At 54.1% G+C, this 24,184-nt stretch overlaps 1 protein-coding gene across 1 annotated transcript in view; it reads right to left on the bottom strand.

Annotated features, from left to right (window-relative positions):
* The window catches only part of LOC125617235 (DNA (cytosine-5)-methyltransferase 3A-like), a 39,245-nt gene extending 27,355 nt beyond the window's left edge, over positions 1-11,890 (bottom strand). The window contains exon 1 of the mRNA XM_048804721.1: positions 11,778-11,890. The gene's annotated coding sequence lies outside the window, so the exon portion shown is untranslated. The remainder of the gene's footprint in view (positions 1-11,777) is intronic.
* Positions 11,891-24,184: the final 12,294 nt, after the last annotated feature.

Raw genomic sequence — 24,184 nt, 5'->3', positions numbered from 1 at the left:
TGGGCCCATTTGCTTTCTGCTACAGTGAACACCCTGGCACTTGCGGCTCCTTAAATGTGTTTGTGTCTGAGGGCAGAATCCCAGGAGTGGACTGGCAGGGTTAAGGGCATGCCTGTCTAAGTGCGAGGAGAATGGCCAAGTTCCCTTGAGAAGGTCGTCTTGCCTTGAGGAGAGCAGTGACTCCAGCCCCTCCCCTGCATGGCAGCTTCTGCAGTGCAGGTCTAGGACTTAGCCTCTGAGCCCACTGCTATCTGGTGAGGAAGTCTCAGAGGTGGCAAATAGGGGCCAGGGCCTGGAAAAAAAATAGCAAAACCAGGGTCCTCCCAGGTCTGCTCCTCCCCTGGCCCGGCTCCCTAGGTGAGCTCTTTCCTAAGCTGCTCAGAGAGCTGGGGCAGACCTGCCTCTGGGAAGAGAGAAGCCCCCAGGAAGCTGTGCTGCTGCAAGCCCAGGAGGCTGCAGCAAGCAGAAGAGCAAGCACCTGGTGGGAGAGAAGGCTCCTCGGGGCTCGGCAGGGGCCGGGCCAGCAGAGCAGGGCAGCCAGACATAGAGTGACAGCAGAGCATGCAGACCCCTGTCCACGGCCTAGGCAGCATGACATCCTGTGTCCCTCCCTGCCCAGGACCCAGCCTGTCTCTCAACTCCAGTCTAGAATGCACCTCCCTAGTGTAAATTCTGTCACCCTGCAAGCTCAGTCACATGAGTGAGGAAGTCATACTGCCCACACAGCCAGGAAAGGGGCACACACTGCTGCCCCAGTAGCCACCTTCTGTGGTCCAGCTATGCCAGGCACCACAAGGTCCCCAACACAGCACTACAGGGCAGTGGCTGTGGGTCCCTCCTGGTCAGAGCCAATCTCTCACTGTGACTGTGTCTTCTTTTCCTTTAGCCACCTGCTGCCCCACAGAACTGCTGGAGGCCACTCCACTGTCACTTCCTGCTTTGGGATCACAAGACCTCCTCTTACCCTGGGACTCACTTCCTATTGACTGACAGCCACATAGCATAGGGACCCAGGAGTGCCAGCTCTGAGACCTAGCCCGGGCCCGACCTGCTGGGTCATTCAGGGACACTGAGTAGGCACTGCCTCTGCCTTGCCAGGAGAACCCCAGTCTGAAGCTGGCACACTGGGCACATGAGGAGAGAGGGACTCTGCACAGCTTCAGGCCTAGATATAGCTCAGCAGCTGGCCCCTCCACCTCGTCCCACTGGTCCACAAGGTCCCATCCTTCAGTCCACCGTCTCTGGGTTTGATGAGTCCTGAGTCAGCCAGAGCTTTCAGATTAGGGCAAGTTGCTGGTTCCTGCCTGGTCAACCGGATGTGTTCTGGAACCCATCAAGAATGCCCTGGGCTGCTCCAATGAGTGACAACCTGTAATCCCAGCTACTCTGGAGGCTGGAGGCAGGAGGATCCCAAGTTCAAGAGCAGCCTCTGCAACTTAGTGAGGTCTGTCTCAAAATAAAAACTTAAAAAGGGCTGGGGAAGTAGCTCAGTGAGGTCCTGGGTTCAATCCCCAGTATTGAAGAAAAAACAAAAAAAACCGTGGGCTTTATGTGGCCCCTCACTGAGGCTCTTTGGAGCCCAGTCTAACTGGGCAGGGCAAATCCAACAGAGGAAACCACTGAGGGAAAGGAAGGAGGTGAGAACACATGGCCTGAAGCAGTTTTCCAAGTCTGGGTAGGAGCTGGGTGCTTACTCAGGTGAGAAGCCTGAGGCCTGGACTCTTCTGCAGCCACCTCCGTGCCTGCCTGGCTGTTCCCACCTCTCTTCTTCTCTTCCCCACCCTTCTAGTTTGTGGACTCCTGGAGCTCAGTGCCTCTGCTTAATCCAGCCAGATTTAGTGTGGAGCAGGGCATCTGGCAGGTGCTCAATAAATATTCACAACTGACTCATTGATGGCAAAGACAAGGTTAAAAGTGTGAACACCCTGCTCATGATCTTGGAGGGAGCTTCAGCCCCATTACCATGCCAGATGGAAGAGCTGGAATTGTTTGCTCCATCCGCCAGCCGCCATCCTTGCCGTCCTGGGGACTGAACCCAGGGCCTTGCCCCTGCTTGGCTAGTGCTCTGCCATGGAGCTACTGTTTGCTTTTATTTTGACAGTGCCCTAGAAGGAGACACAGCACACCCCTGAGAATGTCATCTCAGATGGCACCCACAGCAGTTGCAGATGATGGCTTCAGAATGGGAACAGTGGCAGTGTCCACTGTTCAGGGACCACTGCAGGTCATGACACTAGTATCCCAGATCTGAGTGAAGCTGGTCCTGTTGTCCAGTGCCTGCCTCCCCCACCAGGCGTGCCTCGTTTTGGGTATTCAAACACTGCCCAGCACCTCCAAGGTCCCTCAGAGTTCGCTGGTCTTTGTCTTCCTGCCAGGCAAGCCCCACCCCTACTGGACAACTGCCTCCTGTTCCCTGTTGCCCACCAGCTCCTCCTCAGGCCTGTCCTGTGAACAGCTCATTCCAATACACCAGGCTGATGGTTCTCAACTGGGGGTGACTTTGCCACCTCCACCCCAGGATATCTAGTAATGTCTGGAGACATTTTGGCAGGGGGGAAAGGAGTACTGGGGATTGAACCCAGTGACACTTTACCACTGAGCCACATCCCCAGGCCTTCTTATTTTTTATTTTGATGCAGGGTCTCACTAAGTTGTTTAGGGCCTTGTTAAGCTGGCCTCCAAGTTGTGATCCTCCTGCCTCAGCCTTCTGAGCCACTGGGATTACAGGCATGTGCCACTGCACTTGACTGGAGATATTTTTTATTATTAAGTGGCTGCTGGCATCTAGTGAGTAGGAGGCCAGGGTGCTGCTCTGCATCCTACAGGTGTAGGACAGCCTTTTTGACAAAGGATTAACCCCAGTGTCAAAGTGTCTTTGAAAAATCCTGAGCTGAGGCTAGGGGAAATGACTGGGGACTGCCAAGTATACACAAAATTTATCGTTTTAACCATTTCCAAGTATACATGAAGTTCTTTCCCATTATTGTACAACCCTCACTACCATCTATCATCTCCAAAATGATTTTGTCATCTGGAGCAGAAATTCTGCACCCATTAAACAGCAACCCCCGCCAAGTTCTCCCCTTCCTTAGTGACCACCACTCTACCTTCTGTCCTCTAAGGAACATTTCAATCTCTCCCATCACTGGGGGCTTGTGCTGGGCCTCCTGTCCTGGCAGCCCCAGCCTTACCTACATCCTCGGTTCCCAAAGCCCCCACCATGTAGCTGGCAAGTGTGAACAGCTGCTGGTCCCAGCTTCCCCTGAAGGAGGGGGTGAAGTCCACGCAGCAGGCACTCCTGTCCCCAGCCCACAGCACGCCACGCTTGTTTGCAAAGCGCTTTCTCACCCGATCTCATTACACTGCTCATCACGCTGCACCTAATTATTTGTTTACCGTATGTGTCCTGCTAGACCGAGAGCTTTGCCTTATTTATCTTTTTTATTTCTCTCCACCTATAGCTCTCCAGCATCCAGCACAGGACCTGGCGTCCCTATGCTTATAAAATTAATAAAGTTAATGATCACGATGACCCTGAGGCAGCCAGTGTTTTCCTCACTTTTCTGAGGAGAAAGTCTCCAGGGCTCGCCTCGGAGCGCACACCTCCTCTGATGACCAAGACAGGCTTTTGAAGCCCCTGGGCTGTGTCGTAGGAAAAGCCCAAGCAAATCGCAAGGGTTCCAAGAAGGAAAGCAAGCCCTGATGTGCCCCAGAAGATAGCCTCTGTCTGGAGGAAAAGCAGGGCGAGGCAGGAAGGAGCTTCTGAGGGAACCCAGCCAGACCCAGACCAATGCCCTGCGCTGCCCCTCCTCCACTCCTGCTGGCCAGACGCCTGAACTCCTGACCTCTGTTTCTCCAGGTGCGGCCATGTGTCCCAAGGTAGGGCAGAGTGCTCACAATCCTAATGGGGGAATGATATTGAGACCGTCTTTATTCTAGTTTACTGTTTGCACGCAAAACCTAAAAGCCAGGCACACAAGAGGCAAGGGACAAGGGAGCTGGGGCCCAAGCGACTGAGGACCAGTGCCGGAGGTGGGGAGGCTGGGCAGCTGTCACACACACAGGACCACCGAGAGCCACCAGGATCCCCTCCCACCTTCTCCAGGACGGCTATTGTGCCTTTAAGGCGTTGGCAGGGTTCAGCCATCCGGGAACCCTGGCATCTGGCCAGCTATGGGCTCTTGACACACAATCGTGCACAGACACACACGGCGCTCACCCGGCCTGGCCAACAACACACACCCGACCCTGCTGGCAGGCAGGATGCTCAAGTGAAGGCCGAGGAGCAAGGAAACAGAACCCCACCCTCAAGCCCCCCCTCGCGCACTGCTGCCCCTTGCTCCCTCCACTCCTGAGCTGCCCCAGCCCCAGCAGCCCCCACCCAGCCTGGATTTTTCCAGGTTGACTCCAGTTTCAGGAAACAGCCACATGTCCAAGTAAGCCGGGCAGCCCCGCCCCTGAAGCACTGACCCAGGGCCAGCACTGCCCCCCATCCTGCCTGCAGCCCGTTCCCCTGGCAGCCCTCCCCCAGAGATCTTGCAGCTGGAAGTGGCCTGTGGCAGCAGGGGGAGCCAGAAAGAACCTCCGCCCTGCCCCCAAGAGAGGTTCCAGAGGCTCACCTGCTTTGCTACTCCCGGAGTCAGTGCAGCAAGGCTCCAACACTTGGGAACTAGGACTCTGACTCCTCCACTTTCCTTTTTTCCCAGTGGAGCAGCTTAAAGGGCCACCAGAGGGGTAAGGGAACAGCAGGACCAGTTGCCAAAGACGGCTACTCTGGAAACTCTGGCACCAGCCAGGGCAACTCGGCCCCACCTGGTCCTTCTTACCACTTCTGCTGGGAGCTGCCTCCTCCTCCCCAGAGATCTCTCCACCTGTGAGTATCAGGGCCGGAGCTCCAGGGCTTGGGAAGCCCTGGCCAGGCTGCCCCTAGCTATGGCAAATGGCTGCGAGAACAAACTGCCCAGTGAGTGGCATGTGAGTGACTCAGCCCACTGGGTTCCATCTCCAGCAGGGACACCTGTCCACCTGAATGTGGGCCTGGCTGTGCTCTTTGAAGTCAGCCTCAAAGGGTTTCGGGGTGAGCTGGAGAGCTCACATGTACAAGAGATCCACCATAGTCAGTCTCTATACCGCTACCATCCTGGAGGCGACCAACTTGGTAAGAAGGGAACCCACCCCGGCGAATGGTACTTTCTTCTGAAGTGTCAAGGGCTGTGATGGTCCTGCCCCACCTGACAGGGCTTCCTAGCCAGATCTCATCCCCACTTGCTCAGCCTCTGTGCCTGCAGACTGGAGAGCCCTACTCTCTTGGCAGCCTCGCCTTCCCTGGGTCACTTTAGCTGCCCTTCTCTGGGGCTTTCCCAGATCACTTAGGTCCTTCCTGAGGTGGAGAGCCCAAGTGCAGGAGCTTTCCAGATGGGAGGAGGACAGGGAACTGGGGTTGACACTGGTCAGTCAGGGCCTGCGCAGCAGCAGGAGATGCAGGTGCCACTGGCTTCTAAGAGGACACGAGGCCAAAACCTGTGGGTACGAAGGGCTTACTGGAGGTGGCCTAAGAGCATGTGACGCTGGGGAAGGAGTCAGGGAGGGACGCAAGTGGATAGAGGGATTTTTTGAAAAGCAAAATGTTGGTTCTGAGAACTCACTGGAATGCCCCCGTATGAGCAGCTAGCCAGGGTGGCCTCCAGCTGCTCCCTTTTAGGAGCCTCAGTGTCTGACAACAGCCCTGGCACCGATCCTGTGGTGCCATCACTGGGGCCTGTGGCATCGCCTTCCCTTCCTTCCTCTCCTCACTCCCAGTGGCCAGCAGCACAGGCCTTGCTAATCTGAACCTCCACTGCCACTCCCTTGAGACCCTGGGGTTGTTTTGGGGGTCCCCCACCCTCTCTTCTATGCTCTGGCTGCATGAGCTCCACTGGGCTCCTGGATGCCAGAGTCAGCCTCCCCAGACACCCCCACATGGCTTCACAGCCCCTCCTAACCTTCCTGATATACACGCGCTTCTGAAAGAATAAGAAGAGTGAAACTCAGGCTGCCGGCTAACTCCTTTTCTAACCTGGACCGGACACAGTGTTAAAAAAATAACCCCCAGCGCACCCGCACGGCCAGGCCCGTCAGCTCTCAGTGCCTGCCTCTGGCCTCCCCACAATGCACCAGGCCACATGCACTCCTTCCTCACACCTTGCTCAGCAAGGTCACAGCAAGTGTCTGTCACTTCCCCCCTTAACTGCCACACTCTTTTTTTTTTTTTTTTAAACCTCTGAGCTACATCCCAAGCCCTTAAAAAAAAAAAAAAACATTTATTTTTTAGTTGTAGTTGGACACAATACCTTTATTTTACTTATTTATTTTTATGTGGTGCTGAAGATGGAACCCAGGGCCTCGCCCATGCTAGGGGAGCACTCTACCGCTGAGCCACAAGCCCAGCCCCATCCCAAGCCCTTCTTATTTTGAGCCAAATTCTCACTAAGTTGCCCAGACTGGCCTTGAACTTGTGATCCTCTTGCCTCAACCTCCTAAATCACTGGGATTACAGCCCACCACCCTCTTTTAAGGCCCTTGGTACTGGATCCCAGTGGTGGGGGTAGACTTGACTGCTCAGGCTGGGGAATCTGCAGGGAAGAGTGCAAAGTCTTGACCCTCATGAGCTACAGTTTCTTCACACCTTCCACAAGGTGAGAAGACAGGAGAGAAGGCAGCAGTGAACTGACCCTGCTGCAACGAGAGAAACTGTCTTAAGAAGTTTGGGGCCTAAAAACAAGGGGTTCCAAGTTAAAAAGTCACAATTGAACAGGTTAGTGCAGGAGCAATTCTGGAAAGAAGGGGATTTGAGCTCTGTGTTAACCTGGAGAAGAATTAAAAGGTCCTATTAGAAAATTTGCCCATACTATAAACTTTTTTTTTTTTTCCTGTACCAGGGATTGAATCCATGGGTGCTTAACCAATGAGCCACATCCCCAGCTCTTTTTATTTCGAGCCAAGTTCTCACTAAGTTGCCCAAACTGGCCTTGAACTTGAGATCCTCCTGCCTCAGCCTCCTGAGCTGCTGGGATTACAGGAGTGTGCCACAGACCAAGCCCGTACTATAGACTCTTAAAAGTTGAGTGGAACTGCTGAGCTGACCTAAGTGGGAGCTCACGGGTTCCCAAGCCTCCAGCAGTTGGCATCTGAGTCTTCTGTCCTGACAGGGGGCAGTTTTGCCCTGGCAGACTCCCCTCCTCCTGGTGTGCTAGAGGGTGGGAGGTGGAGTAAGGAACCCCAGCTCGGCTGAGCTCAGCGCCAGCTCCCAGTCCCCTCCTGCCCTTTCTGGGCTATTCTTAGCAAGAGGTGACCTCAGAATGCTCCCTCCAAGCAAAAATAACCCTAGAGGAAGTTGGTGGGTATAAATCTTCAATGACAAAACGCATACAGCTAGTGAACAAGGCAGGTCGCTCCCCAGGGTCTGTGGGCAAGGGCAGAAACTGTCCCTCATATGCTCCAGCTGGAACCACCTATGAAGGACAAAAGGTTTTGAAGTGCTGTCTGGGCTTGTGACCAGGCAGGATCCGGCCTCTGACAGCTTCACTTGTCACCCTGCAACATCTCGGGCGCTGGTGGATAAGAAGATGCCCCTTCCTGCCCACACTGACACATGCAGTCCCCTCCTCCTCTTCATGGGCACTGGCCAGCCTGCAGTCCCTGGCCCAGGTGCCAGTTCTCTTCCTAAGCCCCGCCCAGCCTTGCAGCTGGCTTCCTGTTTCCTGTTGTCGGCAACATCCTGGCTCTGCAGCCAGAGCTGCCGGCAAGCCGGGCGCTGCCTGGGGTTAGGAGGCCCACTCTCAGTCCTCAGGCCACTGCAGCCTTCCCCACTTAAACACGGGCTTCCTGGCATGTGGTCTGATCACCTATATTTTTCTTGTTAATGCACAGTTCTGTGCACTTTTTTTTTTGTTTAACCTCCTTGCATTCGTACACTAACTTACCCTTTGGGAACCCAGTCAGCCAGGCTGAGTGGCTGTAGTGGTAAGGAGGAGAGAGCACCGTGAGCCCCGCAGTTGGGAGGCATGGAATTCAAGTCCTGAATCCTCTCTGAACCTCAGCCTCTTCATCTGAATGTTGGGATGGTAATGATGGAGATCCCATAAGCCTTCATTCATGATCTGTGTCCTCAGGGGGGTGACTAGGCAAAGGGCATGACACCAAGGGTCAAAACTAGCAGAAGGGACAAGCTCTCTCCACCTGCTTTTCAGATTCTTTGAAGTGAAAGGCCAGGTTTTGGTTTTAGATTTTTAAAAATTCTCTAGCCACTGAGAAGTTAGACTTTTTGTAAAATCAAAGTCAGGCACATGGATGTGGCAACAATATCAAACTGACTAAGAAAGCTCCTAGGGCTGCAGTTGGCTCAGTGGTGGGACGCTTTCCCAGCCTGCACGGGTCCTGACTTCATCCCCGTACCCCCAAAACCAAACTCCTATATACTCATTCTTGAGTTCTGTACAGACAGGTAACCAACCAGCACTTCTCAACGTGAGGTCTAGACCACTGCTGCCAGCATCCGGTCCCTGGACTTGTCACTTGTCTTTGATTCCTCAGCAGTTCATTTGTACTAACTTACAGACAGGGCAAGAAGGGAGAGGCCAGAGTGGGTGACAGTGGCTGAACGGGGCTTCATTTTTGAGCCAGGCTTGGGCGGGTGATGGCTCTGGGGCAGGCTGAGACCAGGGAAGGCTCAGAACAGGAGGGGCAGCAGGGGAAGTGAGCCAGGCGCGTTCAGCAAGATGTGGTTTCTGTGGCCAAAGAGGAGGTATTGGGCACTGGTGAGGGTGGGGGTGGGGGTGGGGCAGGAGAGATCAGATAATAATGAGCTGCAATGCCAGACGGAATATTCCAGATCTTGTCCCATAAGAAAGTCCCTAGGACCTGTGAACAGAGATATGCTGGGCAAGATATTTAATATGACTATGTGTGGCCTCTTCTTTCTAGCACAATAGATTGGAAGATAAATCTTTTTTTTNAAGATAAATCTTTTTCTGGGTTTCTCCCCTACCTTGTGGTAGGTGCTCAGTAAGTGCAAAGTGTTCCTTGTGAGGGGAAGGAATGGGTGGGGGGGTTCTAGAAAGCATGTTGTCCTAGGCACCCCAGGGACAGGTGGAGCTGGTTTGGGAGAGAGTGTAGCTAGAAGGCCAGCACAGTAGCACCCATAGTAGCATCCTGCTGAAGGCACAGACAGGCCTTGGGAGCAAAAGGAGGAGCAGTCCAAGACTTCTCAGCCTTGGGGCTGGAGAGGATGCCGGTGATATGCCTTTTCCCTCCCTGTCCAGCGTGGACAGTACAAAGTCTGCACAAAGGACCCTCCTGCTGTCCCCCATCAGGGCTAGCTGAGCTCCCTGCTCTCTCTGGGCTTAGTCCTAATCAGCTACTGTAATGGTCCCTGGCAAAGCTATTCTCAGAGCCACAGCTGCACCAGGACCCAGCGACACTCCCCCTGCAGCGCTCCTGGGGAGGGGAGGAGGCCCAGAGCAGCACCTGCCCTCCCAGGTGCTGTGTGCTGAGGCCCTAGTCAGGACCCAGCAGGCCAGACAGGGGCCAAAGGCTGCCCCCTGGCTGCAGGAGGAATTTCCCCTGCAGGCTCCCAGGGAGAGAGGTGCTGCCGGTGTTCCCTGGCTGTGGTTCCTCGGTTCCCGAGTGTGCAAGATGTCCTCTCCAGCCACTGCCTCTCAGGAACGCCCCTGCCCAGGGCCTTTCCTGAGAGTCCTGGCAGCTGCACGTCTCACCTAGGACATGGCTGGACCACATCTCACCAGGACTCGCAGGATGCACATCGCCTCCCATGGCGGCTGCTCAGGGGCTAAAGCTGGGTCCCCCTCCAAGGCCTGCACCCCAGTCTGTGGACACTGGTCCCTGCAGTGGTGCAGGGACTCATTGCACTGCCAGCTTAGCGTATTTGGAATCAGCTTTACTGTTTGCTTGTTTGTTTTGGTTTTTGGTGCTGGGATCGAACCCGGGGCCTTGTGCATGCAGCTTTACTGTTTGCAAAGTACCCCCGTAGGCAGACATGGCAAGTATTATTTGCAGCCCTTTTTTACCAATGAGGAAGCGGCTCAGAGAGGTTAAGTAACTTGCTCAAGGTTAAGCAGCTGGGAAGCAGTAAATTCAAGTGCTGTTTCTTCTGTGAAACTGATTTCTGTGGCCTCTTAAAGAGGAAAGGCTGGTCAAGAGCAGGCCTGGCATTGCTGAGCACCAGCTGGGTAGTGCTTCAGCCCATTTCATTGTCACTGTAGTCTACAAGGAATGCATCCTTATCACCCCTATTTTTCACAGAAGAACCTGAGATTTGGACCTCCTTCATGGTCACAGGTAGTGAGCTGTGGAGCTCGGCTTTGAACCCTGCTGGACTCCAAAGATGGTGTCTCTCCTGTGCTGGAACCCACTCTTCTTCCCCCTCGTTGTCCATTTGTGGGCCATTTCCTGTGTCCTCTGACCCTTCTCAGTGATGCCTTCCCTCTGATTTCAGAGACTTACAAATTGGAGTCAAAGAGTTGCTGGGTGTTTATTTGATACAGGTGGTGGTTCTTGTCCCCAGCAACTAGATGGGGAAAAGGAAGTTAGCTCTGCAGGTCTCAGCTGAGCCTCAGGAGGCAGGCAGGGCCCATGGGGAGCCAGGTGCGGACTCTGACTCCAGTCTGGCTCCCCACGCACCCACCCACCTTCTCCTTCAAGGTGCCCTGTGGCAGAAGAGTGTGCAGCAGCCTCCCAGGAATCGGCCAGTATTGCCCGCTGCAACTGGGAATTCTTTTGAAGTCCCAGTTTATCTTTCATTGCCATGTGAACTTTTCATTCCAAGCCATACAACATCCATGTTGGTTTAATGTTAAAGTGTTTACAGGTGCTTAATTCTACCCCTCTTGCCTGCTCGAGCAGATTGGTAGTGGTGCACTCTATCGCGTGGCAGGTGCCCAAATCTCCCACGTCTAAGAACCTACCTCCCCAACTCTGCTGTGCTCTCCCGGGCTCCCGGCCCCGCTGAGAGCATTTCCTTGAAGGGCTGAGTTACACAGCCAGAGCCCCTGACTCCCCCTCACCTTCTTGCTCCAAGTTTACCATTCTCAGCTGGAAGGGACTAAAAGAAAGGAACCAGCTGTCTTTGGTGCTGGGAAATAATTATCCACCTCTGAGTTTAAGCCCTCAGGGAGGCAGACCCTCCAGCCCACAGCCTTGCCCTCCGAGCTCCCTTCATCTTGGCAACCCCAGCACTCCCCCATACCTCAGCGGAGCCTGGTGCTTGCAGGGCAGCCTTGCAGCCTCCACCCCTGCGGGACTTCAACAGCGCCCCGGAGCTCCTCTTACAAAGAGAGGAGCTCAGCCTGGGTCCTCTCCTCTCCCTGAACAGACGCCCAACCTCAGGTCCCACTTGGAGTCCTCCTGTTGGAGTCTGAGGCCCAGGGTGGATCATAGGGAGGGGCCCGAGCAGCCAGGCCAGGGGCTCAGTCCAGTCCGGGGAATCCAGCAGACTCTTTGCTGCTCTTCCAGAGGGAGGCTGGGAGTCAGGGGCCTGTTTGAAATCCCAGCTCCAACACCCACCAGCCAAGCTCCCTGGCCTTGTGGGACCTCCAGTTCTCAATACTAAATAGGGAACTGTGCGGGTGGCTGTGGGATTGAAAGAATGGGGAACGTGAGCAAGCTCTGGAGCTGGGCTTAGCATCCGCGGGTCCTTGCAGGATGTACATCACCGCTACCCAGGTCGTGTGTGTGTGTGTGTGTGTGTGTGTGTTGGGGGATGCATAGGACAGGACACTCACAGGTGGGTGCTTCCGCTTCCGGCCAGGCCTCCCCACCTTCCGGGCCGTGGCACTGGGCTCCTGGCGCTCCTCCTTGCCGCGAGGCTCCTCCTGTTCTTCTCCCTCCTGTGGGCACAGACGACACAGCCAGTGAGCCAGAGCTAATCTAAGAGGCACTTCCTTCCAGACCCATCTGGGCTGGCTCTGGCCTCCTCCTATCCCATCCCCATGACAGCCACACTCCCAGGGCTGTGCCCTGCTGCCTGCCCCCACAGGGTGAGCGCCACCTCTGGCGGTCTGGCAAAGCTGATGCCACCCTGAATGCCACACTTAAATGTATCTGGGGGGACTTCAGGGGACCCCGCTGTCTCAGCAAAGCACTATTCCCTCTTGTGATCACAATTTCTCAACCACGAGATCATAACACATGCTTTGATAAAGGATTTGTTTCTGAATTAGGAGCTTTATTTATATATAAAAAAAATCTTACGCAAGTACAAAAAGTCAATGAGTAACCTATTTAATGAATCTCCTGAAAAGTATAAAATCACACGAGAAGTTAAATTGAGTGGTGCCTGTTTATAATGCACACAATACTTGAAGTGGGGGCTACTGTACAGGATGCAGGACTTTTATAGCTGCTGTCAATACCCCGGCCTTGGAGCCGGGCCACATGGCACTGGAACTGCACGTGGGAGGCACCCGGGGAGTGTCTTGGGGACCACATCTTGCCTCTTTTTTCGAGACCCTTTTGTCATCCTCCCCCCTGGCAGCAGTACCTGTGCAGGGCCAGGCCCTCTTGCTAAGTCTCCTGGGGCAGAGACATAAACCTAGAAAGTCCTGCCTCACTGCTCCATTCTGGCCACAAACCACCCACAAGTCCCTTCTGACTCAGCCAGGCTCTGGCATGACTAATCACCACCAGAAATAATGTTGAGGAAGGAGAGAGAGACCCCGGCCCAGCGGAAGGGCAACAGGCTGCTCCAGAGCCCTGCACGCTGTGGAGCTGAGTTCAGGGCTCTCCCAGGTAACAACCAGACAGAGAGACAGCACCGCAGGGGAGAAGAGGAGGGTGCCCAGGTTTCCTGGAGATCCAGTTGAAATGGCCCTCGGTTTCCCACTCAACTTTCATTTCCTGTGATTTCAAAATAGCTTGTGGTTTGCCACATTAATGTTCAGGTAATGAAGGGACATGAGAATGAAAACCTCCTGCCACCAACTGCAGACACCAAGCCCAGGGGAAGAGTCTCGCTGGCCCCTCTACCTGTCCCCATCCATCAAGGCATGTCCCTGAGACAGACCATCGCAGCTCAAGTCCTGGGGGGCCTCCAAAGACAGGCAGGGGGAGGGTGACAGAGGCTCCAGGCCTTGGCACCCAGCGGTGGAAACGGTCATGCTGGAGAGAAGGCCATGCTCTTAAAAGAGATGGAGAACGGTCACCCATGCACTGTGGGAACAAGAAAGGTGACAGCTGCCACCAGAAACCAAAGTCGGCTGATACAATGATGTCAGGACAGAGATGGGCCAGAGCTCATAATGCTGGCCTTCAGGAGCACTGTCACCAGAATGACACGGCAATGAGCACAGAGGGCCTGGAGAGGGCTGGAGAGAACGATTTAAGGAGCTCAGCCCAGAAGGGTCTGGAAGGGGAGGAAGCCAGAGGGTAGAAGGGCCTGCACTGTCGGGGTCCAGTGTGGAGGGAGAGGCGGGCCCGAGGGGCAGAGGTCCTTGAGGGGTTCTCTTCAGGAAAGCAGAGCAGAGGAGCAGTGCTACAGCAAGTCCCAGGGGTGGCAACCAGCTGGAAAGGGAGCTTTTTAGGGCCCGGAAGGCCCAAGCCACTGGAGGTCCGAGGGCATGTGCCTGTGGGAGGCCAGGTGGCTGGATCTGAGCCGCCCCCCAAGATCCCACAGACAGCCCCGCTAAGAAAGGATCGTGCACGGTGGTGCACACCTCCCGTCCCAGCTACTTGGGAGGCTGAGGCAGGAGGATGGCAAATTCAAGGCCAGCCGGGCGACTCAGTGAGACCCTGTCTCAAAACAAAAATTAAAAAAGGGCCGGGGGGGCTGGGGGGGTCTGGGTTGGGGCTCAGTGGCAGAGCACTTGCACGTGTGAGGCACTAGTTTGATCCTCAGCACCACTTAAAAATTAAAAAATAAAGGTATTGTGTCCATCTACAAGTAAAAAAAAAATTTAAGACAGAAGTAAAGCACCCCTGTACCAAAAAGGGGGAAATGGGGGGACAAAGGTGTCCATTCTGCCTGCTTCCCAGGTTTCTCAGGAAACAAATGGTTTGTCCCTGATTTGTTTTGTTTCCTGCTGAATCCCCTGAGCCGAGGATAGATTCTGGAAGAACTCCTACTGTCCAGAAATTCTGGGCTTTGAACTATTTTTACAACAAACAACATTTATTACAAAGGGCCTTATTTGACTCTCTCACTTTTATTCTGAACTAATCAGAAATGTGAAAGCCAATTTGAAACTCTGATCAGCAAAAAGAAACCACGGTCACCACACGGCAAGGACTAAAAACAAGTACACTTGACGTTTCAGGACGGGCAAGCCCCAGCTCCCACCAGGCACAAGGGCAAAACCTTTGGGGTCTCTGACCGGCAACCCCACGCCATGAGCACCCACTGTCGGTCCTCACAGCACCTCTGTCTGTCACGCACGCTGTCCAGGCAGGCCGTCGGTGCTCAGCACATTTTTTCCCCTGTTGGATTCAATTCAGGGCAACCCAACCCAGGAAGAAGGGGCGGAGCCCCCATGCCAGGCCACCTCTCCAGGATCCCGCCCTGTCCAGAGAGGTGGAGAACGCTAGGCAGGGTGCTGTGTGCCCAGCATGAGGCAAGGTGCACTCAGGTCACATGCACCTCTGGGTTAGACTCGAGGAAACCAAGTCTCCATGGGACCCTTGCTCAGAATTCACAGCCAGGTCTGGCCCTTTCCCTTTGCATTTGGCCCTGAAGCACAACTTTATGAAAAGCACATTATCTTCTGCCAACACGTCCTTCTTCCATGATGGAGCCCAAGCACAGGGCAAAGTGGAAGGAGGGCTTCGGTCTCTGGGCCTGCTGTGGTTCACGCTGCCGGGCAGGGGCTGATGCACCGAGCAGGGTGAGCAGATGGCCGGGGCCATGCCCTCAACGGCTCCACGGAGGCGTATCAACTGGTTTATTTTCACATCTGTCACGGGGTCTGTTTTATTCAATATCTTTGCTGATGGGTTGAGCAAAGGAATGTAAAATATGCTTATCAAATCTGCAAGTAGTACTGAGTTAAGAGGCATCACTAATACTGTGAAATAGAAGAATCTGATCCACAGCAACTTGAGCAGCTGGGAAGCAGCAACGCGTTTAGCGGGAACAGATTTGGGGCCAGGTTGGTTTCCTCGTCTGTCAAGTAAGGGACTGAATTAGCCCTTCCAGCAGCAGTGAAGGAGGAGGACTAGAGACAGGTGGGCGGGGATTTCTGCTCTGCCCTCTCCTTACTAGTCACTTCAAGCTCCTTCTTCTCTCTGTGCCTTGTTTTCTTCATCCATAAATTGGGGGTAATGATACTTCACAGCAGTGGGATACGTACGAACGGAGGTAATCAATCAAAAGCTGGCACGTGACAGTCACTCAGAGCTGCTCACTTCCTCCCTGCTCCACACGTCTGACTAGAACATTTCACACAAGCATGGCACTCCCACCCTCCTCCGGGTCCCTCCCTGCCTCTTGCAATCCCAGCTGGTTGCATGTGCAGCCATCACTCAAGGCTCAGGCCCAGCCCAACATCTGGCTGGTGCCATGGCGATAAGATACTCCGCGCACTGGGACGCCTGATCTTTCCAAAATGAAACGCTGATTATGTCACTAAACACAGTGTTAACCCAAGGGGGACCCCAGGGCCTGCAAGTCAGGCCCACTCCTCAGCTCTTGTGCAGGAAGCTCCCCAGGACGTCTGGATCACCTGGGCCTCCTCTCCAAGAGGGCCCAACAGACTGCAGCGGGCGCAAAAGCAGCTGCTCCCCCTGGCCCCTGGGCCGACTGTTTCCTCTGCCACCTTCCCCTCAGGCTTCCCAGCAAACCCAGACTCCCCTTTCCAGCCTTGCATCCCTTCCCCTGCACCCCCTTCCCCATCCCCTAGCTAGACTGGCCTGATAAACTGCTCCTCTCCCCCAGCACCCCATCCTGCATTCCATCTCTGAGCACTGCGCTGGCCAAGCCATGAGCTCCTCGACAGAGGTGACAGGCCTTCACACGGCATCATGCAGCATGAGACAGACAGTCCAAAACACTGGATGAGGGGCTGTCCCAGAGTAGGTGCTCAACAAATAACTGAGTCTGTACACACAGATGAGGAACATGAACAAGTACACAAATCCAAGCAAATACAGTGTGCCTGATTTCCCGGCGCTACTCAGAGCTTTACATCTCCAGAATCAGGAAACAGGATGACTAACGCGCACTTTCTAGGCTTAAACGCAATTGTCACTTTACATTTATGTAATTCTTTATGGCTTTCAAAGCACCTTCACATTTGGGTGCCTCTTAGATGAGGTGGTTCCCATCAGCCTCTCTCTAAACTTCTGAGGCTATGATCTGACCTACATTTCAGCGCAGCTCACTGGATGGATTATTTTAAGCCACATACAACTTCTCATTCTGATGAGCTGGGCTATGATGATAATAATCTCTCACATTCGTACAGTATAGGGTAATTAACAAAGCATTTCCACGTATGTTGTTTCATTTATTCTTATGCTTTACAGCAAGCAGAGGTGGTATTACTTTTTTCCATTACATAAATGGGAAATGAAGCCCAGAGAGGTTATCTGACTCTGAGAGATCAGAGGACTAGGGAGGCCTTCAGAACCAAAATTCAAATCTTTTCAGGGCTAGGCCTTGAAAACTGCAAAACGTGTCACTACAACCCACCATGCTGTGTTATACACACACACACACACACACACACACACGGAAGACACAAACATGCAGGGAATGCAAGGGGAGGGCAGCCCCCAGGTCCGTCATGCCAGTCCCCTCCCTTAAGAGATATATGTCCCTCAGGATCTTTGCCCAGAGACAGTCAGAGAGACATGTGTGCTCCCTTCAATATTTAAACCGGATGCTACTGACCCGGCATCCGCTGAGCAGATGTCTCAAGTTGGTGTTTGAGTCGAGGGGATGAACTTGCCGGATCTAGTCAGCCACTTGCCCGGGGTCCCCTGGGACAAGAAGCACGTACAGCCTCTGCCAGCTGGCTGGCTGGCCTCCCAGGGACTGTCTGTGGTTGTGGAATTCAGCGAAACGAATTGGCTTCTGCAGCTCACGGAGCCCTGGGCTGCCTGAGCACCAAGTTGCAGGAGCCACCCCCTCGGGATCTTGGACTCACATAAAGCACGTGGGACATGGGCAAACACTCGTATACAGGCGTGCCCAGGCCCACGCTGCAGAGGTGGCTCTGGCTAGAGAGGCCAAGGGCAGAGGCTGCAGTGGTTGAATTAGGAATCGCTGGAGAAAGCTCACTTCCACAGCCCTCTAAACCCTTGCTTTACCTGACCTCAGTCACCCCCCAAAGCTCATCAGGCCTTTATTTCAATTATTCAATAAATTCAGCAAATATGCCAAGGGCGGTGGCCAACAGCTGTAATCCCAGCTACTCTGGAGTTTGAGGCAGGAGGGTCAAGTATAAGGCCAGCCTCAACAATTAACAAAGGCCCAGAATGCAGCTCACTTGTGGAACGCACTTGCCTAGCAGGCACGCACACACCCCTGGTTCAGTTCCCAGCACTACAAAAACATAAAATTCTGATGATGATGGTATTAAAAAATTCAGCAAAGATTCATTGGCTTCATATTATAACTACCAATGGACATCATCGCTTTGCCCAAAGGCCACAGTCCTGGAGGACAGGGATCATGTCTTAGTAGACCCTTTGAGTCCCTCAGAGCTTCTAAGTATATGCACACAGCAGGTGCCTTATAAATGCTAAATGATTGAAAATGGTCATGCCTGCTGACTTCCACAGGTCACCCCACCTCCTTCCACAGCTGCCTCCTTGCTTGGAGGCACCCCACCTTGCTTGGAGGCACCCCAACTCCCTCCACAAGTTGCCTTCTTGGCCTTTGTTAAAACATCATCCGGTCTTGTTTTATTGACTACCTGGACAATAAATGTACAAAGTTGCTGAGTGAATGCCTGAATATTTTCAGCCTTTGTTACAGCATTAGAATAGTTTACAGTGTTTACCTATATTGTTCTGCAGCAAATACAATGCACATGGGGTGGGGGCCCTCACATTATTTTGGAAAGAAAATAAACACAGAGTGGGCAGGGCCTCAGCCCCACCAAGAGGCCAGACACAGGGGTGTGCTCAGAAAAAAATCATTGAGTGCCTACTGTGTACTGGATAAAAAGGTAAGCAAACAAACGGAACTCAGTCTAGAGGGAGAGACAATACGTAAACAAGACCCAGCTGAGCCATGCTGAGGGCCAGAGGGGAGCGTGCCCACTGCTTGCTGGCAGCCAACTCCATGGGCACCCGGCCCGTTCCCGTCCACTCCTTCAACAGCCCACCCAGACTCTGTGCTGGCCTTGCTCTACAGAGGCAGACCAGAAAAAAGCTACTTCGTTTTTTGAGACACTTGCCAGGTATGTGAACCTTGCTAAGCCTCTCTTGCTCACCTGTAAAATGGGGTAACGACAGCAGGTGCCTCCGGAGGGACTGTGAACATTAAATACAGTTAATTGCGGTGCAAAGGAGACTCCTTTATGAGCCCTTTCCCATGGCCTGTGGCTCAGAGAGGCAGTTACAGGGCAGAATCAGGCCTCCTGGGCCCAGCTCAATTGCTAGAAATCAAGGGCCATTCCCTGATGGTCCAGGGACACCTGCTCCACTTGGGTCCCCCCCTTCCCCTCTGCACATCTGAGTCCAGCCTTTCCCACTCTGTCCCTAGAGGACCCACCTTCTCAGCAGAACATGCTCTGACCCTAGCTTGCACATTAAGAGAAGGAGGAATCAAGTGACTGTGGACTTAGCCCTGGCCCCTCACCTGGATCCCTGAAGGTATCCACAGCTCCTGTCATCAGAAGGTGGGTCTCACTGCCACTTACCTTGGTTTTGCTTCTGTTCAATGGGCAAAAAGACCTCAGCCCTCTCGTACCTGTAGACCTAGCAGGAGGAGCTTCCCTCCATGTGCAGAGCTCACAGGGGACTCCAAACCCACACCAATGACATGCCTATCTGGTTCCTTGAGCTTCCCCACACCACAAAGGGGTAGGTAGGCAGACAGACAGATGGACAGATAAAGTGAAAGTCATCCAAAATAAAGTATAAGGCTAACTTAATATATATACCAGCTCCTTGCGTGAACAGCTCGCTCACACACACCATCTACTTAAACACCTCAGGCCAGCGAGGAGCCCTCTCCCTGCCCAGTGCTGGCGCTGCTGAGTCATGCACCAGAGGCCAGACTCAAACACGGGTCTGTCTCCAGAGCCCCACTGGCCCACCAAGACCATACCAACTGCAAGGCTAACTGCAGGTGACATTCAATAAGGTCTGTTTCAAGAAATGTCTAGACAATCTGAAACCCAAAATGTAGGTCCTGGGCAGGTCACAAGTGGTCAGTATACATCACAGACCTGTTGAATGTACCTGGGCATCTAATAACTCCATGAGTAAAAATGTACACATCATTATCCATGTGCTGTGTTCCTGAAGGGGAAAGTGGCTTTTTCTATTTAAATGTCCCCAAGGTTGCTTTTTTTTTTTTTTTTTTGCAGTACTGCAATCCTCAGGGTCTCCTCGCACACACCAGGCAAGCCACAGAGTTACAGCCCCAGCTGTTTTCTCAAATTTTGAGACAGGGACTTGCTAAGTTGTTTAGGCTGGCCTGGAACTTTCAATCCTCCTGCCTCAGCCTCCCCAGTAGCTGGGGTTATGGGTGTGGGCCACTGCACCTGGCAGGGGCAAGTTTTTTAAAAGACTCCAGTGACTAGCCCAGCCCCAGGTGACTATGCAGGGGCATCTGAACGCAGTAAAGGCAGATCCTGCCCGGGAAGACCGCTTTCCTGCAGACCTGTGGATCTGCAAGAACCCCTGAGATTGGAGCTGGTGGAAACCCTGCCCAGGGACGCCCTTGAGTTTAGGTGCCAGGGCAAGGAAGTGCTCAGGGCCCAAGGGAAATCAATGCTTGCCAGCCCTCTGGGCTGGACTTTGACGGGAAAGGGAAGGAAGGAACTCCAGCCCCAGGCTGAATGCACTCGTGCGGTGTGTGTAGACAGGCACGCAGGCGCTCCTGCATGCTCCCAGCACAAGGACGCAGCCCTGCTGCCTCTCTACACAGCAGGACAGGGCACGGGTGTGTGTCGTGGGGCAAGTGCCCCAGAGTCCCTGCCCACTGCTGCATGGCCCAGCTGTCTTGGTATCTTCCCAGCCCCTGTCCTTTGCAAGGCCCTCTGAGAGTGCTCATCAGTCCACCTGACGGATCTGTGGAGCCTACTATCCCTTTCCCTGGAAAGGGATCTGAGTCTAAAAGAAAAAAGAGGGAGGGAGAGAGGAAAAGAGAAGAGAGGAATGGAGGGAGGAATGGTAAGAAGCACTGTGTCCAAGGTGTTCAATCAGAAGAACCTATGGGGAGCAGATGTGCGCATGTGCAGACACGTGCAATCCTGCACATGAGCCTGAATATATGAGCTCCTGCTGCAGGCGAAGTGCCCTCAGTGTCCCCCCCCCACCCCACCCCAGGGCAAGAGCATGATGCACAGAGACAGGCTTCTCTGAACACCCTTTCAGTCTAAACAAATACCCTTAAACCTGTAGCACCAGAAACCCGAGCAGGACTATGGTGCACCACAGCGGAGAGGCACTGTCCATGCCATTCCCTTTCACACAAGAGGCAACCAGAAGGGCACAGAAACCAAGAGCAAGGCTGCTGGGTTCCAACCTCTGTACTACCTCCTATAGCTGTTTGACTTTAGGCAAGTGACTTAACCGCTCTGAAACTCAGTTTAGTCCTTCGTAAGAAAGAATAATAAAAATAATAGTGCCTACCTTATCGGGCAATTATAAGAATTAAATAAGAGGCTGGGCGCAATGGCACACGCCTATAATCCCAGTAGCTCAGGAGGCTGAGTCAGGAGGATTTCGAGTTCAAAGCCAGCCTCAGCAATTAGAGAGGTCCTAAGCAACTCAGCGAGACCCTGCCTCTAAATAAAATACAAAAAAGGGCTGGGGATGTAGCTCAGTGGCTAAGTCCCTCTGGGTTTAATCCCTAGTACCAAAAAAAAAAAAAAAAGAAAAAGAAAGAAAGAAAGAAAATTAAATAAGGAAATGCACATACAAAATACCCAGCAGTCAGTGCTCAGTGCATCTTGGCCATTGTTTCTGAGGTAGAGGAAAGAAGAGGGCCTTAAGACCGGGGAGACGGCCAGAGGATCTGCACTCCTGCCAGCTCCAATGCGTATGTGGGGATCTGAAGAGATCCCCGAAATGTTCTCGGTCCCCTGTCCTGCTCCACTTGCTCCTTGCCCTCTCTTCACACAGGGCTGGCCCTCTACCTCCAGGTCCCCTCTAAGCTATTGGCCTCCGTACTTCTTGCTTCCTGGCCCGTTCCCCTCAAGGCCAGGCTCCTTCCCTCTGCCGTGTTACATTTACCAACAGACTTACCCTGACCACATCCCAGAGATTGCCCCCTCAGCCTGCTCCCCCTGCCCACCCGTGGATGGCAGGGGGTGGCTGGCAGGTGCTGGGGGGCACTTACATCCAGACCTGCCCGTGCACCCCCAGCCAATGTGTCCACTTTGGCTCCTCACCCCACCTTCCTGTCCCTGGGCCCTAGGTAATGACTCCCCTGTGGCGGGGTCTTAGCCACTCTCATTTTTCTTTCCATCGTATCCATAAAACACTTCCTGAGCACACACTGTGGGCTATTGTCGGCCCTGGGGACTCCTACAGAAGAAAGGGCTGAGACCCCACTCCCCAGGAGCACCAGACATTACCCACACCAGTCATCCTCAACTGTTGGTGGCCACAGACCCCCTGCAGGCTGCTTAAAACCTGGACAGTCAGAGTTCCTGACTCAGCAGGCCAGGGGTGGGGCCTGAATGTCATCTTCAACACCCTCCCAGGTGGTGCTGATGAGGCTGGTCAGGGCATCACATTTTGATCACTGCTGTCCACCGCAAGCTGTAATCCAGGGCAGATGGAAGCCAGGGCTCCAGGGCGGTCAAGATCCGGACAAGGCCCGCAGGCAGAGGGAACAGCGTGAACAAAGGCCTGGCACCCAGGAAGTACTCAAGTGGTATCTGGAGGCGGAACTGGGACAGGCTGGAAGGGGAGGTGGAGCCGGTGATGGAGGGGCCAGTGGGCAGCCACACCCCTTCTCTCTGGCTCACCAAAGAACTCCTTTGTGCCAGGTGCCCCCGACAGCTTCACCAGGCTCTTGGGCTACAGACCAACCCGTGTCTCCCCTCTGTAGCACCCTGCCCCAGGGCTGGCTTTAACGGCAGCTGGCAGTGTCTCTACCCCCCCGCCCCAGGCAGCTCCCTGGCTCTGCTGGAGCCAGCCCAGAGGTGCCATGGAGGTGTGCCAGGTGAGCCAGCATGGTGGTGGGGAGGAGGCACACAGTGCCAGGGCGCTTGTCTACCCGGATCACTGCCATCTTTTGGCATGATCACCTGCCCTGCTGCCTGTGAGTGCGCCTGCTTTATCGGCACCAGCATCTGGAGCTGGGGTGTGTTTGTTGCCATTGGAGCCAGAGCAGTTACTATGGGTAGATAATAATAGCAATCGTAATCCTTCATAATTGGACCAGACTTTGCTGTCTGCAGGGCACTTCCATGCCCATGACCTCATCTGACTTCCACAACTGCCCTGTAAGACAGGCGAGGCTAGAGTTACTATCCCCATTTTCCAGCTGAGCAAACACAAGCCCAGATGGCCTGAAGTCACTTCTCCAGTAAGTGGCAGACTTGGGATTGGGCAGGGGACTTTTGACTCCCGGGGCGATGCTCTTTCTCTATCCATAACTGTCACAATGCAGAGCTGATCTGCTGTTGTCTGGGGGGATGGGGGAGGAGAGCTCCGTGGTCCGGTCACAGGAGGAGTCTGTCTACCTGTGGGGGATGGCTGGCCAGTAACTGCAGGAGCACTGGTATGAAGGTGTGCTAACATCTGTCAGGACATGGGACTCAGGGTAGGAGGAGGCTCAGAGTCACCCAATCCACTAGGGAAATGAAGCCAGGCCCCAGGAGGGGAAGGAATCATCCAGAGCCACAGCCAGCCCTGAGCAGAGGTGGACCCAGGTCCCTGACTTTGCGGCTGCAAGCTCCAGGTGTCTGTGCTGCCCGAGTCCTGAGCAGGAGCACCCTGGGGAGCCAGGTGGGTGGTACTCGCCTGTAACCCAGTGACTACAGAAGCTGAGGCAGGAGGATTGCAAGTTTCAGGCCAGCCTGGGAACTTAGCAAGACCCTGTGTCAGAAAATAAAAAGGGTTGGGGATGTTGCTCAGTGCCAGAGCACCCCTGGGTTCAACTAACAAAAGAGAAAGGAAGGGTACCCCGAAAGGTCCATAGGACCACCTGGACTGTCAGCTCTTTGCTTGTGGGATTAGAAAGAAGGGAATGGACCTGTAGTCCCAAGAGCCCTGCACAGGGCCACAGCACACACTGACACCCCTGCATGCTCTGCCTGACTGTGCCCACACGCCCCTGGGACTCAGCAGGGTTTCAGGCTAGGAATGCAGGTCCCTGGGCTTTGTTTCATTCCTGGCCGCATGTGCACACGTGTGTGTGTGTGTGTGTGTATGTGTGTGTGTGTGTGTGTCCACAGCAGGAACCATGCAGGTGGCCTTGGAAGGGCTCAGATCCGGGGGTCAGGAGACCAGGCTCTCATTTGGACCCACCACTGACTAGTTGGGCTCAGTGTCCCTATCTGGACATCAGGGCCATCTGTCGTGCCCTGCTTGTTTCAAAGGTTGTCCCTGAGGACAAATGGAACAATGGATGGAAACCACCCAAACCCAGAAACACACTCTAAGAACAAGCAAGTCCAGGAAAGAAGTGAGCGTGCGAGGGATTTCTCAGCACCGCATGCAAGGCAGGCAGAGCTGCCCTCCTTGGGGTGGGTGCCCAGGCTGCCTACTCGGGGGCCCCCCATACCTGGTGCCAGGGGTCCACCCTGTGGACAAACTGCTGCCCCCATGAATAGGCCCTGCCACTGCTAGACACCACCCAGCATCCCAACCCTTCAGAAGGCAGAGGGAACTGTGGAGACAGGCCAGGAAGGGCCACTGTGGCTCCCTTGGAGGGTGACCACGGAGTTGACTACCCACTGACAGAGGGAAAATAGGGTCCCAGTGTTGGAGTCAGAAGTCTTTTTTCCCAAGGGTGGTCACAGCTTAGGAGGTCCCAAGGTGGCCTGTGAATTCTGATGAAAGCCCC

The sequence above is a fragment of the Marmota marmota genome, unplaced genomic scaffold (genome assembly GCF_001458135.2).
Source record: "Marmota marmota marmota unplaced genomic scaffold, marMar, whole genome shotgun sequence".
NCBI classification, from domain to species: domain Eukaryota; kingdom Metazoa; phylum Chordata; class Mammalia; order Rodentia; family Sciuridae; genus Marmota; species Marmota marmota.
Note: the sequence above shows the minus strand (reverse complement) of the source record. Positions and strands in the feature narration are given on the sequence as shown.